Here is a 19,882-nt window from a genome sequence, read left to right on the forward strand (position 1 = left end):
GTTAACCTTAATCTTGTAGCCCTGCATTGAACCAGATAGAGTTTCCATAGATCCTCTACAATATTCTTTGATGTTATTGTGATTTTATTTTTTGGGTAACCATTGTCCCATGGTTCTGGTATAATCCTAATGTGTTATATACACCGTGCCTTGGGTCAGGTAGAACCAAGGCTACACATGCTTTGTTTTCCTTTAGAACAGCAATTCCCAACCTTTTTCAAGCATGTGGGTTCCTGCAAAAAAGGAACTCGATCAGAACATTTCCTTCCTTATTAATCTCTCATTTGATTTTTACCCCTTCTTCAGCTACCACTTTACCCATTCCCCTAATGAACAAAAGTGTGACCCTCTTCCTTGAACTATCAATTTGGATTTTAGTTATAGAAAGAACATAGATATCGCTAGAGCCAAATGAGGGAGAGGGAGAAAGAGATTATGGTAAAAAAAAAATCAAACTGAGCACAGGAACTTGAGGCTATAACAAGAGAGAGGGGAAAAGGGGTTCTTAGAAGCAAGATATGCTTGTGGGGACCATTCATGTCCTCACTACCACCTTCTCCCCTGTCTCCATGAAATGAAAATAAAGGCACATTCATTTTTCCTTTAAAAATAAGCACATGTTATTAAAGCTTGGATAAATGCATATGACAAATGCAAAACTCACTTGAGGAGACCCTGCCATAGTTTGTGCTCTTTTTAGGACTAAAGTTGGATAAGGCCTACTCAAGAGATCGAGATATCTACCTGACCACCCGTCTATCAGTGAGTTGAGGCCGAGACTGGGGAGACGGTCCATGCCTTGTCAGCTTCCATCACTCTCAGCAGAGGATTTACCTTGCACAAGAATTTGGCAGACCATACTCACTTCTAAGGAGTAAGATCAGTTTTCAATTTAAATGAATTCACTTTCTCTCTTAAAAAAATAAATCCTCTTCCTAATTCCCCTAAGTCCCTAAAGTATGACATTCTCCTTTTATAGATTGGATAAAGAAGTCATGGATAGGTCTCACCAATTGCATTCGGATAAGATGAGCCAGCTGGGTCTGGTCCGAATGTGGAAAAGAATAGGGATGAGGGTCCATTAGAAAAAGAAAGTAACAGCTTCTTATTCCATTAGTGTCCTTTCTCTTCTCTTCACCCTCCAGAATCAGAAATACATTTAAAGAAGGGCTGTTAACTTTTGAATAATCTCAAATCTAGGAGAGACACAAAGAAATAAATATCTCTGTCTTAATATAATCAATTTAATTCCACAAGCATTTATTAAACACCTGTTTTATGTAAGACACTCTGCTAAGTACAGGGAATACGAAACCACAAACAAAACAATCTCTTTCCTCAAAGAGCTTATATTCTTCTGGGATATACAGTAGGCATAGATAAGAAAATGGAAAGGCACTTCAGGATGAAAGGAGCACTGACTACCAGAACATCAGGAGAGCTTTGATGTAGAGTAGGGATGGGAAATGGCATGTTGAGTTTAGGGAACAGTTAGCAGACTAGTTACTACAGTGTAGTGTATATGACGAAGAATCATATGAAATAAGGATGGAAATGTGGATTACAGGCAAGTTTTTGAGGTCTTTAAATGCCAAAATGAGGAATTTGTGTTTTATCATAGAAGTAATGAAAAATTTTGATTAGTGAAGTCATATATTCAGGCCTTTGTCATAAGAATATTAACTGGAGAGTTGCATGGAAGATGTGTTAGAATGGAGAGAGACTAGAGGCAATGAGGCAGGATAGGAATTTATTGTTACAGTCAAGATGACAATGATATTATTCTAAACTGGGATAGTAGTTATTTGAGTGGAGAAGATGGCTGTGGATGCAAAAGATGTGTAGACAGAATCAGTGTGACATAGCAGTTCATTGACCTAGGGTTTGAGCAAGAGGGAAGTGTCAAAAGGTGACTTTGAAGTTATAGGGCTTGGGTGATTGGGAAGGATGGTCATACCCTCAGCAGAAACGTGACATTTGGTAGGGGAAGGGGAAAGGGAAAGGAATGAGCTGAGGGGAAATATAATGAATTCTTATATGTAGTAAGTTTGAGAAGCTAACAAGACGAGACATCCAGTAGAGATATCCAGCAAAGCACTGATGATGGAGCACTGGCATTTAAGAGAAAAATAGGGTAGGATGTGTAGATTTGAAAGTCACTTTTTTATTATACCATGTTATGGAAATGCTTGTTTTATTCCACAAATTAAAAATAAAAATAAATATATTTTTTTTAAAGAAGGTTATCAGCATGGGTATAATAATGTCAGATTTCAGCCAATGTGACCATATAGGTCAAGGTCATAGTGTATATATTTAATTGATGATGAGAACAACATGTGATTCTCGACATGCTATCACAGGCTGGCTGCTACCCCTAGACTGCTTTCCCTTCTCACCTCTTGACAGAGCACCAGCCCAAAAGCCACCTTCTACAAGGAAGCCTTTCTAAAGCTCCCAGTTTTGAGTTCTGTCCCTTCACTCCCATTACTTTGCATTAACTTGGTAGAGTTTGCATTTACTTTTGTGTACACAGAGACAGCATGGCATCAGGGTTACGGGGCTGGTCTCAGAGGCAGAAAATCAGGAATTTAAGTCCTGCCTCTCACATACAGTGTGAGCTATGGTGGACACATACATGCATCTCAGCCCTCCGATCGACTCTCTAAAGCCTCATAGTGGGTGTCTAAGCTGCATATGCAGTCACATCACAGGTCCTCTCCCTATCCTTACCTATATGCATCCTCTTTTCCTCCTGTAAAATGTAAGCTCTGCGTGAGGACTGTTTTTATTTTATTTTATGGTCTTTGTACCCATAATGCCTGGCACAGTGCCTGGAATATATTAGGTGCTTAATAAATGCTTTTTTAAAAATTGAATTGAAATTTATCTTGAAAGTATAAATAATGTATGGGGGAAATTAAGGTGCTTCTTCAAAGAGGTAGAAGGTATTGGGAAAAGTGCCTTTTTCTTTTGTCAACTTACTGGTTTAGGGACTAGTTTTTCTCTTGGGGAGAACAGAAATGTGTGTAATTGTAAAATTACCTCCTTCACCCTCAAAAAAATAATGTGCTGAAAGAATGAAAACCTGCTATAGAAATTCAACATTCTCCTGTTTGTCTCATTAAGTCTGTCCCTTCCCAGGGCAGAGTACATCTGGATTCCCAAGCTCTCCGTGTTCTGCATTTTCCATTATATTGCAGGCCTGTCTTGGGGCTGGCTGGGTGATTTTTCACTTCTGTTTGTAAAGGACAGTTCAGGGGATTGAATCTCCTTTGGGATTTGTAGCATTGAAAAACTAGATTCAAGTACAGATTTGTAGTTAGTATTGGTCTCCTGAGGATAGGCCTCACAGTGTCTAGACCTCAGGGAAGGATCCCTCTTCTCTCCCCCTATTATGCCTCTTTGCTTGTCTCCCTGAGCCTTCCAGGTCTTGGGGGTCACAGATGACTAAATTCTACCCTGCAGTGAGCACATGTGATCTCAAAAAGGTAGCTAGGGCTGGTGAGGGTGCTTACGGGAAAGCAGAATGTGCTTCCCTGGGGGGTTTGGTACCACCTGTTCCAGGGAGGTTGTCAGAGTTTTCCTTCTGTTACTTGATCCTCATTCCTGGGGATGGTATTTTCAGCAGTCAGCAGCTGCCCCTTGAGGCCAACTGGGAAGGAGCTGGGAAGCCATTTGACACGCCCTGTTGTGACATTCACACAAGGCTTTCACCATTGCCTTGAGTGAAATCTGTGTATGAGAGATGTTTTCAAGATATCTCCATGAGCAGCAGTTGTGAAATCCCCATCTAGGGTGAGATTTTCCCAGAAGACAGCAGCCCAAGGGGCACTATTCATCTGTTTTCCAGCAGAAGACTAGAATTCCTGGAAACTTACTAGCTTGAGGCCTGGTACCATTAGAATTTATCCCTAGACTGGTTTACTCTGCTACAGGAAGTAGAGTCAGCTTAACCTGGCCTTAGTCATTGATCAAAGACATAATGAATTTGTAGTCCAAGTGTCTGACCTGTTTCTGAGGGACTGTGGCGAAGTCCTTCAACTTCTCTGGGCCTGTTTTTCATCTGTAAAGTGAAATGGTTGAACTCAATGATCCTTAATGTCTTTTCTAGCTCTAAGGCCATGATTCCATGATTCTTGGGACACAGGTACCCACTCCTCATAAGCTTTGTTTGGATCATAGAATCTATTATTTTTCAAAAGACACTGAGTAAAGGGGAACCTTGGAAGTACGGGTAATAAATTTAGCTAGTCAGCCTTCCCATTTCAGTCATGCAGTAAACATTTGCCGTTTGTGTAGTATTTGTGATGGGTGTGGCAGAATACACCAGAAAAGATCCTTCCTGTCTAAGGCAACATTGCATGAAAAACTTTAGGAAAACTTTAAAAAGTACTGTAACCTTGGGTATCACTATCACTTCACTTCCTCATCTATAAAAGTAGTGTTACTTTAAGTCAGAGGTTCTTAATCTTTGGCTGTCTGGTCTGCTAAAACCTTTGGATCAACCCCTTCTCAAAATCATGTTTTTTAAAGAATTGAAGGAAATGCTAAGTTTCAATTAGAGGTTAATGAAAATTAAATTGTAATTTTTTCTACTCAAATTCCTATACCCCCCAAATTTAACCAGACTCATTCATGGATTCTCTGGATGCCAAGTTTAGCACCCTTGACTTAGGTGATTTCTTTAAGGACCTTTCCAACACTAAAAATCTCTAGATTTTAGTGTAGGGTCATACATATGGATGAACATTGTAGCTTTAAAAAAATATTTTATTTTATTTTTTAGTTTTATTTTTCAATATTCACTTTTATAAGATTTTAAATTCTAAATTTCTTCCCTCCCTTTCCTTCCCCTATCCCTTCCCCTTCCCTTTCCTATTCCCCTGATATAGGTTTTCCATGTACAATCATATTAAACATATTTCCACATTAGTCATGTTGTACAGAAGAATCAGAACCAAAGGGAAAAACCAAGTGAAAGAAAAAATAAAAAAGAGAATAGTATTCATTCAGATTCTATAGTTTTTTTTCTCTAAATGTGAGTAGCATTTTCCATCTTTAGTCTTTTGTAATTAGATCATTTCATTTCTGAGAAGGGCTGAGTCTATCAAAGTTGGTCATCACACATGAACCTTGTATCTTAAGTCAGAATAACAAGCATTTATTAAGCTAGTAGTCAGTCAGCTAGCAAGCATTTATTAAACATACACTATGTTTCTGGTACTGTACTAAGCCCTTCTAATACAAAGAAAGGCTAAGAGGCATTCCTTGCTCTCAGGGAGATTACAATCTAATGGAAGAATGTACCAGATACTGAACTAGGTACTAAGGGATACAAAGGCAGCAATCTTATCTTCTAGCTGGAGGAAAAAACAGGTACAAAGGTAAACAGGAGCCAACTTGAACTGGCTGTGAAAACTGATTGTTAAATTTTCAGGGTGAGCTTTACATGAAGCATTACACATCAGTGCTTTGATTTATTGTTTTGTTGATTGCCTAGACTTAAGAAAGTGATGAAGGAAATGTTAGTAATGCATGTTAAAGTTAAAAATGTGCCAGTAAGTTTTGTTTTTCCTTTCAGAGAGCCAGTTGTTAAACATGTATACAAAACAGATGCATGGTAATTATTTTTGTGGGAAAGGCATTAGTCCCTAGGGAGGAAAGTCATGATAGTATTTGAGGTGTGCCTTGAAGGAAACTAGGGATTCTTAGAGGTGAGGTGAGGCAAGGAGAATGCACACTATAGGCATGAAGGACAAAGATGGATGATCCAGTATTCTGTATTATGAAAAAATTCGAAGACCTTTTTTATTTTTTGGAGGGGGGAAGGCAAGGCAATTGGGGTTAAGTGACTTGCCCAAGGTTACACAGCTAATAAGTGTGATCAAGTGCCTGAGACTGAATATGAACTCAGGTCCTCCTGACTCCAGGGTCGGTGCTTTATTCACTTTACCACCTAGCTTCCCCTGAAGACCATGGCTTTTTGTGTTTGTTTTTTTGACAGAGGACATGGATTGGAATCCTGGTGGTTCTTCCTACAGGGTGATTTTGGGAAAATTGTTTCCCACCTTGAGACCTCAGGTTTCTCATCTCCAAAATGGAGTTTTCAAAAATGCTTGTGATGTAAAAACAAAAGATGTCAATAAAACATACCTGAACAAATGGTTGAGTAAATGGAGAGGGTAGAATCCAATGATCCCAACATCCCTTATAGCTCTTAGATCCTGTAATGATAAATAAAAAATGAGTGCAGTTTATAGTTAGTTCATAAGCTCCAAGGGGTTATATAGTTGGAAACCCAGTGAAAACATATCCAGTGAAGTAATCTTCCTGACTCAAATTCTTCTTCCAGGGACATTGAAAATGCTGTTAGGGTAAGTATAAGGAAGTCAGTGTGGCAAGTTCATTACACAATAGGTCTGAATAATTGAGAATAATTAATCCCCCCGAAATGCGTGTGTTACTCAAATTCACATTGCATACTTCCATTGGACAGGAACCAATGATCATGTTTTATATAATTTTAACTTTGAGTAGTGTGGATTTGAATACATTCAACCACTTCAATGTGGTATTTATTCATTGTTGGTACTAATCAGAACATAGCTTATAACATTCTGCTCCCACATTTCATAAAATCACAATTTCTCATTAAATGGACAGTGACTGGTGTAGACATACAGATTCCCATGATTGAAACAGAGGTTGGAGAAAATTAGTTTCTGAAATAAATCAAGGAAAATACAAAACTAGATTTAAAACAGAAACTCTCTATTATTTTGTTAAGTATTCTCTTCCTTCACAGTATACTACTCAGGGGCATTTGGTGAGCCTGTAAAATGGACCCCAAATCTTGAATCTATTTGATTTATGCTTATTTCCCCTCTTTAAGCAGGTATTTGATAAAATGGAGTTTGGGAGACCTATTCTGAGTAACTTGACCTTACTCATTGTGTCTAACAGAATCAATTCTCATAACTCAACACAAAGACAGCCATAGAAAGTTTTTTTTTTTGATCAGTTAACCATTGTTATCACTTCTTTCAATACCCTTCCTTTTACTGACAGCAACTAGAATCATTCATGTTTTTGAACTTTGACCATGCCTTCAGAGAGACAGTGACTCCTGCTAATGAGCCAAAATATTTGACCAAGAGAGATCATCCATCTTCTATCACCCTTCAAAACAATGATGGTGTTGAGGGAGTGAAGAAGATAATTGAGTAAATATAGCATCTTTAAGACAATTCAAGTGCATTAAGGAAGAACTGATATACCCCAAAGTAACATCCAGCATATTGTATGCCTTGGTTCCCTTCCCTTGGGTACATGTCCAGTTGGGACTAACATTTAGAAACCCCAACACTGCAGAACCTGTAGGAAAAGACCCTCTTCTTTACCTGTAAGGTTGAAGCATCACATCGAGTTGGTCAGATCTCTTATGTCTCATTGGTTCCCAGATTTAGTACCCATCACATAATAGCAGATATAAACAGAAAGAATTGAAAAGATTCCTGCTTTTGATATCAGTGTTGGTGGAGACAATACTGAGGTCCCATGTAATATCATGATTATGATTCATAGTACTTTTTAGTAATGGAACATATTGATGGAGTTATTAATCATTTAAATCAGTCAACAAGTGTTTTTGTGTATTATCCTCGGTATAAGTTGCTGAACTGATTCATTCAGCTTATGCACAGATTACCTGCTGTTAGCACAGAGTAGGTGATTGATAAATTCTTATTCCCTTATTAGGGAATAAGGTTACAGGTCAGCAGGATAAGGAGTTGGAATTAAGTGAACTAAGAATAACCTATATGCACACTAGAATATAGTCAAGGCAATACACCACTTGTAGGGCAATATCCATAAGGCAGTAGTAAAAGCAAACACAGGATTCTGGGGCCAGTTGAATTCCAAATTGGCAACCATACAAGCACCAAAGGTAAGAGCAAGGTTGTATGCTAGAGATTTGACATGCCATGGAGCAAGTGGTCAGAAGTCCAAGGAGATAAAGAAGCAAGACAAAGCAACTAGGAAAAGACAAGATTCAGGGCATCTGCACCAAAAGAGAGACTCAATATGATATAATGGGAAGACTCTTGTGCTTAGAGCTAGGTAACCTAGAATCAAGTCCAAACTGTGCCACTGATAATCTGTGTGATCATAGCAAGTCGTGGCATTTCCATGTTTCCTTTTCCTCATCTATACAGTTAGTATAACTGCCTACCTTGCAGGAGTCATATGACGATCAAATCAAGGTATTCAAAAGAGCTTTGAAAACTTCAATGTTATGTAAAAGTAAGATAGTATTATTAAGTACCTAGTCCATTTGTTACCCAGTAGGCATATTTATTTATTTATTTTTAGTTTGTTATTTATTTTGAATTTCAAATTCTCTCCCTCTTTATCTCATTCCTCCCCTACTAGTTGAAAAGGCAAGCAATATGACATCAATTATACATAGTGCACAGTAGGTATTAATTTTTTTGGAACTGATGGAAAAAGATCTTTGTAACTGATGAGTAATGCTGCTTCATGCCCAGAACTCTTATTTGGTTCTTATTGTGGCAGGGACCAATTTGAATCTGGCAGCCTCAGCTAGATGAGTTAAGTCTCAGGTGCAGAGTGTGAGAGCAAGAGAATGCCAGCAATTTATTGCAGTATGATCCTAACACATATCAGTTGGCTACTCTATACACCTTATCTTAGTATTAGCATAGAAATCATCCTGCTAAAAGTTTTCCACTTTTATCTTAATTCCCACACTTTTCTAAGTCTATACCATCCATTCACTGAAAGATAACTTTCTCAGTCTGCTTTTAATTCCCCTTTTATTTTTTTTTTCTCTCCTGGCAACAGCAGGAGCAGGATTTGCTGTTGTAGCAAAACACATTTCATTTTTATTTTTACTGTCTCTGTCTTAATAGCAAGGCCTGCCTTCATCCGCCTGAGAATCACATTATCTTGCATGTGAGATAATAAATAGTGTATTCTGAGCCCTCAACTAAAACCAGTCTTGTAGAAGCCAAACATTTAATAGGCTGATCTTGGATAGATAATTTACAAGACTTCCACTTCTTATTGATTAACTTTCATAACTCACTCCAGAAAATAAATTATGCGTCCATTGTCATCACATTGGATATGCACACACTGTCCTGGGAGGGTTGATAGACTTGGGTATAAATGTAGCTGAACATGAATGCTTTACAGGTAAATTGTAAACCTGGAGAGAGAAAAGTCATGCCAAAAATGGAGGCAGATGGCAAGTGAACCCTGGCATCTTCATCATCATCATCATCATCGTCAGTGTCATCTTTTAATAATGGTTATTTAAATAATTTTTCTCTCAGTTATCTCCTAAATTTTTTCCAAGGAAGATCTAAGTCTTTCCCTCTGTCCCCTACACAGAAAGAGACTAAGCCTCTAGTGGCAGGTATTAATATGGTAATATTCTGACAATATTAAAATATTCAAGACCATAAGGTGCTGTTGAGTATGTTTCCATAACCTGCCATTCTTGTTACAGGAAATGATGGGATTTCTAAAGAGACAAGGCATGAGAGTGTTCTGTTTCTACCTCAGTTTCATTCTCCCTTTATCACCCTATAATTCCTAGAAATTGATTAACTATCTTTTAAAGAGAAAACCAGATTAGCCATTTATTGCTTAAGGAACAAAATGTGTCCTGGGAGGCTGAGTTGTTTCTATCAATGTACCCATATTCCTTTCTTTGACTCTGGATTCTCATGATAATTACCAACTACAATGCCATATAAATGTGTGATGTCCCCCTTTTACTGGTGAGAACCCTGAGGCACAGATAAAGAACTGGCTTTAGAGTCTGTTAGCTTTTCTCCCAAGACCTGTTGAACCATTGGTGTGATCTGCTTAGGAAAGAGAAGGCAGATTCTAGTACTTTTGATCATGGACTTGGTTTGTGTTTTTCTATTCCTAAACTATAGTTAAATGTCCATATTTCAGGTTTTAACCCCATGCTTCTTCTGGGTTCAACATTACTGTCTTGTTGGAGTGGACAACAGGTACATATATAGCTGTATACATGCTAGGTAGTAGCGACACCAGGGTGTAGTGGATAGAGTGTTGGCCATTAAGGTAAAAAAACCTGATTTCAAGTTCCATTTCTGACACTATCTCTGTGACTTTGGGCAAATTACTTAACGTCTCAGAGCTTGGGATAGCTCCCAAAGTTTATAAATTCTAGAGAACAGGTCAACTTGCATTGCTAGAGGGAGTTTTCTTCCCCAGAAAGTTCTCTTTGAAGGATGGGGAGGAGACCACCAAGATGACAATGATGAAAATGGCAAGGTAGTAGCTATATGTGGAAGGTAGGGATTAGGAGAGATGTTAGGTAGAAGATGATGCTTAAGCTGAGTTTTGAAGGAAACCAAGGATTCTGAGATGTAAGGTGAGGCGGGAGGTCATTCAAGGCAGAGTCAGTACAAAAGAGATGAGATAGCAGTCAGAGAGGGTGTGTTATGAATGAGGAACAGTAGTACTAAGGCCACTTTGGCTGGGTTGTAGATAGAGAGTAATGGGTACTGGAAATACTTGAGGAGTAGCTAGGTGGCACAGTGAATAGGGCAATGGCTCTGGGGTCTGGAAGACCTGAGTTCAAATTCTGGCCTCAGACACTTGACACTAGCTGTATGACCTTGGGCAAGACACTTAACCCCAACTGCCTTGCTTTTCTCCCCTTCCCCCCCCCCTCAAAAGGAAGTACTTGAAATGTAGGTTGGGGTAAAAGTTGAAAAGGTTTTTAAATGCCAGGCTTTCTGATTGTGTCTGTGGACATCATCACGTTAAGGGAGAATCTCTATTAGGTTTTCCCAGGCAGCCACTCAATGAGAAGAGTGTTGAAATGGTTCAGGGGAAATGAAGACAGCCTGTACTTCTGTGAAGTTTGTAGAGCAATTGAGGGAATATCGCAGTCTGAATAACTGAAACTCCAAGCTCCATTTTTAAGTCACTGGATACCTTTTTATTGCATCCATTTAAGTTGCTTTGTTGAAAGGCAAAAATCTTTCTGCTTAATGCTAAGTGCATTTTCTAAAGCCTTTAATGACTCCTTTTAAAGAGGTTTGAGTAGCTGTGTTTGGGTTGGTTTCAGAGGCAAGGAGTAAGTCTACAGAGCTGGAAGTGTTCCCTCAGCTGTTTATTATTGCTACTGGGTACAAAAGAAGAGAGAAATGTTAGCCGGTGATTAGAGCCGGTTGTGGCATGGGGATCACATTATTGACACTGCTGCTGACAGGTTCCATGATTATGGGGGGAGTATTTTGGCCTTTCTCAAATCCTATGGTGAGAAAAAAGGACATATTTCAGGGAAAACTTTTTTTTTGGGGGGGTAATGGTGTGAGGTGGAGGAGAGCCACTTTCTGCAATCAGAAATCTGGGAGAAATGTTGAATCCAATCCTATAAATGGTTTGTACCCATGATACCAAACAACCAGATCTTAGAAACAATTAGAGATTAGACTTGAGATTTCCACTTGCTAGTGTTGTTATTGGGCAGGTATAAACTAATTTTCACATGTTATATGGCTCAATTGCTGTGCCCACAGAGCTAAGAAGACAAGACCATCAGTACCCAGGAACGTAATTTTAAAGTTCTTACAAATAGGTTTGTGCAAAGATAAAGGTGAACTTAACACAGATATCTGCAGACTGTGGCTAAATAAATATTGCAATTGAGGCCAAGTGTTTGGCTAATTCAGAACCGTCTCCCCTTTTCACCCCCTATTAATATATATTTGCTTGAAACATTTTGCTGATAGAGGCAGGAATAATTTGAGGCCTGCATTATCTGATAGTTAACCTTAGTTCTCCTTAAATTCAGGTGTCAATCAACAGTAAGGAAAGATCATATTGTGGCTTTTAAAAGAGGGAGAAGAGAAATGGCACCCAAAGATTTTTTTTCTTTTGTTGCCCAGTTGTGCATCGTCTTCTTAGGGGTGAAAAATACGGAGGAGAGACACCAAGAGACCATCTCTGTTTTATTCTGACACCTGTCTGTCCCCCTAATTTTTTTTCTACCTTTTTAGTTTAGTGCATCAATTGGGAGACAAGCATCTGCTCATACCTGAAAGGTGCAATAATTAGTCAACAGACCATTTGACAAGCATTTAGTAAGTGTTTGCTGTTTACTAGGCCTTGTGGTAATCAAGGTGAAAACCTGTTGATGCCCTCAAAGAGCTCACATTTTAGTGGGGGAGACAAGTTACAAATGACTATTTACATACAAGACACATAATGGAAAGTAATCTCAGAACGAATAGTACTAGTAGTGTGGGGTGAGGATGGGTAGGGGTAGAAGCTGAGGAAGGAAAAGGGTTCTTGTAGGAGGTAGAATTTGAGCTGAGTCACGAAGGAAGGAGGTGGGAGGGAGAAGAGAGAACTCTCCAGGACTGGGGGGTGGGGAGGACAAGAAATTATAAAGGCGTAGTTTGGAGATGGAGAGTGGTCTGAGAAGCAGCGAATAGGCCAGTGTAGCTGAATTGTCGTGTGTATGTGAAAGGGTATACATAAAAAGACTGGAAAAGCAGGGAGGGGCCTAGAGATCTAATTCCTTCTTCCCGGCCTGCCTTTTTTTTTTTCCTTTTCTTTCCTTCTTTTTTTCTTACAAATGAGAGAATTGAAATAAAAGCAATGTGGTTAAAGTTTAATGGCGTGTATGGATCTAGAAGCCAGGTTTTCTGATTCAAAGTGATTGGTCCTTTCTCTCGGATCATAGTCTTCCCTCATTTGAGGGCGTGATAGATGGTACAGTACTTGACCCAAAGCAATGAAAGAGTTAAGAGAACTACCAAAATACAATATACATCTGAACTACTGTATTTATCTGCTCTAACATTTTAAATGGATGGTATCATAGATTGAGAGAGAAGGGAGTCCCCATGGACATCGTCTCCAATCCCCTTTCACAGGTGAGTAGCTGGTATACACAAAAGTTATGTAACATACTCAAGGTCACATGGCTAGTAAGTAGCAAAGCTGGAATTAAAACCCAGGTCCTCTAATTGTAAATCCAGCATGCTTTACATTACACCCAGGTTACCTTCCACATGTTGAGGCTGGTGTCTTTGCACATCCCTCTCTCCCTTAAATCCGATTCACTTAGGTGTCATGGTCCTCTTTGAGAACAAAGGAAAAACCAGATATGGACACCAATATTACTAAGCATCCAAAACCAGAGAGGGTCAAGACCTCTCTATGTTAGGCTCCTTATTTCCTATTAGACTGTGAGGTTCATTTTTCTGCCTTTCTTTTTCTTCCTCCACAGTTAGTACAGGAGGTGTTTAATCAATGTTTGTTGGATTGACTTGTCTTGACTTTTGCATTTTCCAAAGGGGAAGATGACCTGGAATTTAAATGTGTGCCAACCACCCCTTAAATATAGCAGAAAGATTGTGAAGTATGGCATGTGAATATATCAGTGGTACCAGCTCATTGCTTGGAATGTAGATTTCAGCCAAGCCTCCCAGATCTGATCTGAATTGTGAGGGACAGACCATTCACATTTATATTTCATCCCAAATGCTCTGCATACAACTGCATGATAGACTCAGTTTTAAGGCCTATATCTGGATTATGAAAGGATTTTTTTCTTCCCTTTGTAACCATAAACATCATCATGAGATATAAATGTCACCAAGAACCAGAAAAACAGATGAAACACTCCAAAGGGTAATAAATATGTGAAAGGACTCTGCCAGATTTTTTTTTTTCCAAGCAAGGAAGCATTTACAGTGCACCCAGGATTGCCAACCTAAATTGAGACTTGCTTTTTACAATCATCACATACTGTTTGTTCTTCAGCTTTGCATTGCAACAAGAGGGCATTTGGAGAGTGGTTACTCTAGGGCTATAGACTTCTGGGACATTGGTAAATCTACCTTTTTCTATTGACGATCAGTCACTCATATTATTAGATTGTTGGACACTTTGACCTAAAATCATCCTGATAACCAGAGAAGAAATGAAAAAAAGTCTAATGTTCTGAGGGAAGGTATGATCACAGATTTATTGTAGAATCTTAGAGCTGAAAATAGTCTTTGGTCCTTCAAGCAGGAGGCAGATAAATTTCTAAACATCTCAGGACAACTGGTTGTCTATTCTTATCTTGCTCATTCCAACCTTAGGTCTCATCTTTAAAAAAAAATAAAATTGTTAACCACGTCTGACCCGGCATGAGAGACCACAGAGGCTTCTCACTCAGTCTCTTTGACTGTGGGCCATTTGATCTGTTTGTTGTACCAAGTACAGTTGGTTGTGACTTTGGTCAGCTTCTGAAGAGATCTCAATAGGCTAGCCTCCTCTCTGCAGTCTGTCAAGCTTACATTGTTCTTAGGCCTGTTAAAATAGTGCAGAGATCCAATTATGACTGCTACAAAGGCATGCAAGAGTAAGCAAAAGAAAACATAGGAAGGGATTAGAGATCAAAAATGAGATTCCACTGAACCGATATTAGCAGGCATCAGGCAGGGAGACATGAAAGAATTAGAGTATGAAGAACAAAGCCTAAAGGAAGCTTTTTAGGAAGTCCTTGCCCCTCACCCCCAAATCACTGCATTTTGAACGTTTGTTCTTTTGTAAATAAATGCCAAATGGAAATTATTGATTTTACTTTTCTCAGGTAAACATGCTTTTAAATTATGGGGTGAAATATGTTGAGACTCAGTTTCTGTCTCATTTATACTTAGGGTTAATATGCTGCTGTAAGATTTGCAAAGTGCTTCACATAAGTGATCTCACTTGATTTTCACAACTCTGTGAGGCAGCTGTTGTTAATGTCCCCATTTTACAGATGGGAAGGAAGATTGAGACTGATAGAAGTTAAATTACTTCCCTCGTGTCACATAGCTAGTATCTGTGGCAAGATTTGAATTCAGGTCTCCCTAATGACAAGTCCAGAGATCTGTCTACTGCTACCATCTAGGAACCTTAAGGCTTTAGATAATATGATTTTGGGGAATCATGATACCTTGAGACTTTTGCTGTACTTTTTAGAGAAGTGTTTTTGTCATTCAGTTGTGTTCGACTCTTTGTGACCCCATTTGGAGTTTTATTGGCAAAGATCCTAGAGTGGTTTGCATTTCTTTCTCCTGTTCCTTTTTACAGTTGATAAACTGAGGCAAACAGGGTTAAGTGACTTGTCCAGGGTCCAAGAGCTAGTAAGTGTCTGAGGTCACATTTGAACTCATGAAGATGAGACTTCCTGACTGTAACCCAGGCACTCTACCCACAATGCAACCTAACCGCCCCAGAGAAGGTTAGTACCTTAGTTGAGTCCTACAATTTGGGAAAACCTTCATTCTACAGCCTTTTCCTACCTATCTCTTCCTCTCATATATTTCTTTTGAAAGGAAAAGACCTTGTGTAAGTAAGAACAGCTCTGCATATTTTTATAGTCCTCTATCATTATAAGGTGTTAACATATACAAGGTATCAGGGGTATTTATTACAGCATCGAAATGAGAGAATCTCTGAGTTGGCAAGGATCTCAGGGGAGATCTGTTCCAACCTGTATCTGAAGCTGAAGGGGAGAGGTCATTCAGCCTGTGCTTGAAGGTCTACAGTAAGAACTCCCTCCCTCCATATCCCCATTCCACTTTTGGAGAGCTCTAATTGTTAGAAAGTTTTTCCTAAAATCAAGCCTAAATTTTCCTCTTCGGCTTTCATCCATTGTTTCTAGATTTGCCCTCTGGGCCCAACAGAACAACTCTAATCCTTCTTCTGTTTGACAGCCTTGTAAATACCAGAAGACAGCCATCACTGCCTCCCCCACCCCCAAAATTCTTCTCTTTTAAACATTGCATGTAACTTCTTTCCAGCTCTTCACATCCTCATTTGAAGTAGGATATTAATAGTGATAATGATGATGATAACTGACATTTGTAAAGTGCTTTAAGTTTTGCAAAGGGCTTGACATTCATTTTCACATTGGATCATCACAGCAAGATTTTAAGAAGACGATAACAGAGATCACCACATTGAACAAATAAGGAAACTGAGGCTGAGGTTAATTGACTTGTCTAAGGTCACACAACTAGTAAGTGTGTTATATAGGTTTTGAACATACATCATAATAACTTTAATTTCAAAACTCTCTCCACTCTGGCATGCTGCCTCTCAAAGGGAGATATTCTCAGATTGGCTCTTGGGACACTAGGCATGTCCATGCTTCTGTGCAGATATTGGGCATATAAAAATAATAATAATACCACCTCCTGATAGCTATGGCCTTTGGGTCCATGGAAGCTCTAGGCTTAAGTGTACATCAATAAAATCTTTATTAACCATGTGGCTTAGCAGTACCAGAAAAATCAGGAGCCAGGGCCCAGTCCACCATCTTGTGGTCATCAAAACTTTATACAGTTATACCATCCACATGACAAGGGTTAGGGGTACGGTGCTCCCACAACCTGGAAAACTCAAGTAAAATTTTTTGACCCTTTTGTACCAGAGAAGAAGTCTGAATTTTTTCTTTTTTTTTGTGAGGTGTTTATAGTACCTTATTGTAAAACTTGGGTTACTATGATATATAATACTATACATATATTTTATGCATTTCTGATTTTCTAAACTTTTTCTTTGTCTTCTATTGGCCTTTGCATGTTATCTATCCCCTCTGTTAAACTCCCCAAAATTCCCGTTTAATTTCTTATGCAGACCTACAATATATTGAAATTACTATGGGGAAAGTTGCAATATGGAAGGGATAGCTGCAGTCCCATATCCTCCCTCATCTTCCAGATACCTATCCCACTGCCCAAATCCTTCCATCCTATCACTTATTAATCACCCAAGAATTCCAAAACACCTTTGTCCCATCATCAGGATTTATAATTCTTTCTCATAGTAAGCATTCACAGAAAATTAAATTTAAAATTAAAAGAAATTTTTTAAAATTTATTTTTAATTCATTTTTAGTTTTCAACAATCACTTCTTTATGATTTTGAGTTAGAAATTTTCCCCCCTTCCTCCCCTCTCTCCTTCCCAAGATATACCCCAAATGTCCGGTTCACCACTGTTTTTTCCAGGGTTTCTGAAATTTCAAACTTCTTAAATACTCCTATAAGTTTAAGGCACTTTGTTAAGGTAACTCCTGTCAAAATACAAATGTTTGACTTAGAAAGAATAGGAGAGCATCCTACAGATGAGATGAGGTTAGCTGGTTAATTATCTGTCATCAAACAGAAAGAGATTTCTCAGGAATCTGAACATAGGATAGATACATTTTGGATGGGTGAATGGGAGTGGTCATCAATGGGATGTTGTGAGTGAGGGTGGTCTTGCGTAGAATATCATAGTAGAACTCCCTAAGTAGCTTGGGGGATTGGGAACGGGGAGGCTATGCAGTGGATAGAGCACCAGCCCTGGAGTCAGGAGGACCTGAGTTCAAATGCAGCCTCAGGCATGTGTGACCCTTGGCAAGTCACTTAACCCTGTTTAAATCATTGAAAAGAGCTGTAGAACAAACGGCAAACCACTCCATTATATTTGCCAATAAAACCCCAAATGGGGACACAGAGTCAGACACAACTGAACAGCAACAAAATGACGAACTACAGTTTGCAAAGCATTATATACTGAATGTCCCAAGAGTCCGAGTATGGTTTTAATCTACTAAAAACTAAAATCTTAATACTTCACTTTTGGTACACCCTGTATATCATCTTATTGACTTCTCAGAATCACTTTTTAAAGATATTTGAAGGGGTTTGGAGGAGAACTCAGGCAAATCATCTTGCTGCCAAGTCATCATCACTCTGCCATCTTGATTCCACCCCACTGACTTCTCTAAATAATTCAATGGGTACTATTGTTTGTCTCCATTTAATAGAGAGAGAGGTTAAATGACTTGCCCTGGATCATACAGCTAATGTCTGAGACACAATTCGAACTCAGTTCTTATTCTAGCTACATCTCTCTGTCCCTTGTTTCACCTAAAGACTGATGAGAAACCTTTTTGGAGATACTATTAATGTAGTTGCTAACATTCCTTATAAAGGCATTTTAAATTATTAGATTAGTTAGAGCGAAATGGCATCTTTAGGATCAATTAGTACAAAGGATGTCTTTGTTTTCAAGATAAGGCACCACAAGTAACCTTGTCTAAGGTCTCACAGTTCATGTGGGGCAGGACTAGAACAGAATCCAGGTTTCCTGACTCTCATGCTCTTAATACTAATTAAATTAATATTAATTAATTAAACTCTTAATACCCTATGGAATCAACAACACTGGTCAATCCAAGGAATATTTTTTAAGAGCTTGTGTTGTCAAAGGCATTGTGTTATATGCTATGGATACACAGATGAAAACTACACAGAGTTTACAATCTCTACAATCTGATGTTTAGAGGACGCTGAGTTGCAAAGTGGAGAGAGTACTGGGCCCAGAGTTAGGAAGACCTGAGTTCCAATTCAAATACAGACTCTCTAGCTGTTTGACCCTGGCCAAGGAATTTAACCTCTTCTGCCTCAGTTTCTTCAGCTATAAAGTGGCAATGATAATAGCACCTCCTTCCTATTGTTGTGAAGATCAAATGAGATGTATAAAGCACTTGGCATGATTCTTGGCACACAATAGTTATTTAATAAATGCTTATTTCCTTCTTTCATTATTTTAATTCATTATGTTCTTCTCTTATGAACAAACCTGTAAAAAAAATGTCCAACTTTCGGGATGATGAGTCTATTTTTTTTTCTCTTCAAAAGTTTTATTGATGATTTTTTTTCATAGCACAATTATATCCCAGCAACTCTCTCACCCCTCTGATAGGATCTTAAGTTGTAACAAACAAGTTCACCAAAAAAAAACAAACCATCATGGTCATGTCTGAAAAATTTATGTGTCATTCTGTTCCGAGAGTCCACCAAGAGGGTTCATATGCTGAAAAGTTTAATGGACCTATTTCTTGAAGGCTTAATCTACCTCATGTCTTACCTTTCCTTCCTTTAAATCAAAATAAAGAATAAAAAGAATACCTATACCAGCTAATGCATATATTGTGTTTATAAGGTTTGCAAAACCTTTTATAGTCTTAATCTCATTTGATCTTTATAATAATCCAAAAGGGTGGGTGTTCATGCTATTCCCATTTTATAGACAGAAAATCGAGGCTTAGAGTTTGTGACTTTCTCAGTCAGAAAATGAATGCTGGAGGCAGGATTCAAAAACACATGTTTTGATTCCACACAGAACACTCTTTATAGCAAACTTCCTTCTTTTTAAAAAGAATCAAGAAGTAAATGCTAATCTACCTAGTAACTATCCCCTTTCCCCTTACCCCTTCCAACAAAAGCCTCTTCTATCTCATTGCTGCTGTGGCAGCAGGTTTTTTCAGCAGACTTGACCACAAATCAGGAAGCCTATAGCCCCGATATTAGCCCTCTCCATAAATTCTGCAGCCTCTGCCATGTCGTGGAGGCCTGAGAGGGATTCAAAGCCAGACAGATGGTGTCCCACAGACTTCCCCTCCAGCTCTTTCATCTTTCATCTAACTATTAATTCATCTGTTTGGATGGATACGTTCTCGCATGGAACCAAGATGAATAATAATGAGATTTTTAATAACTCCCTGCATTTGCATTCCTAGTAACTCTTTACATGGTTCTAGCTGATTAAAATGAATCATTTACATAATTAACATATGGTTATAGTGTTGGCTTTAATATGCTGATTATCTCAATACTTTTGTCTAGAGTCAATTGGATTCAAACTGTAACAATTGTTTGAAGTGAAACTAGTTTATTCCTGTGAGGATTGGGAAATATTTGCCTTGAGGTCTGATTAGAAAACACACACACACACACACACACACACACACACACACACACACACACA

General features: G+C 38.6%; 1 protein-coding gene across 42 annotated transcripts in view; it reads left to right on the top strand.

Annotated features, from left to right (window-relative positions):
• Window positions 1-19,882, top strand: part of RBFOX1 (RNA binding fox-1 homolog 1) — a 1,748,893-nt gene that overhangs the window by 1,374,449 nt on the left and 354,562 nt on the right. The window contains exon 2 of one of the 42 annotated variants that reach the window (XM_069085429.1): window positions 701-874. The exons of the other annotated variants lie outside the window; for them this stretch is intronic. The gene's annotated coding sequence lies outside the window, so the exon portion shown is untranslated. The remainder of the gene's footprint in view (window positions 1-700; window positions 875-19,882) is intronic. 42 annotated transcript variants of the gene reach the window in all.

The sequence above is a fragment of the Petaurus breviceps genome, unplaced genomic scaffold (genome assembly GCF_028583685.1).
Source record: "Petaurus breviceps papuanus isolate PSGF00001 unplaced genomic scaffold, PetGlider_PUasm1.0 118, whole genome shotgun sequence".
Classification (NCBI taxonomy): domain Eukaryota; kingdom Metazoa; phylum Chordata; class Mammalia; order Diprotodontia; family Petauridae; genus Petaurus; species Petaurus breviceps.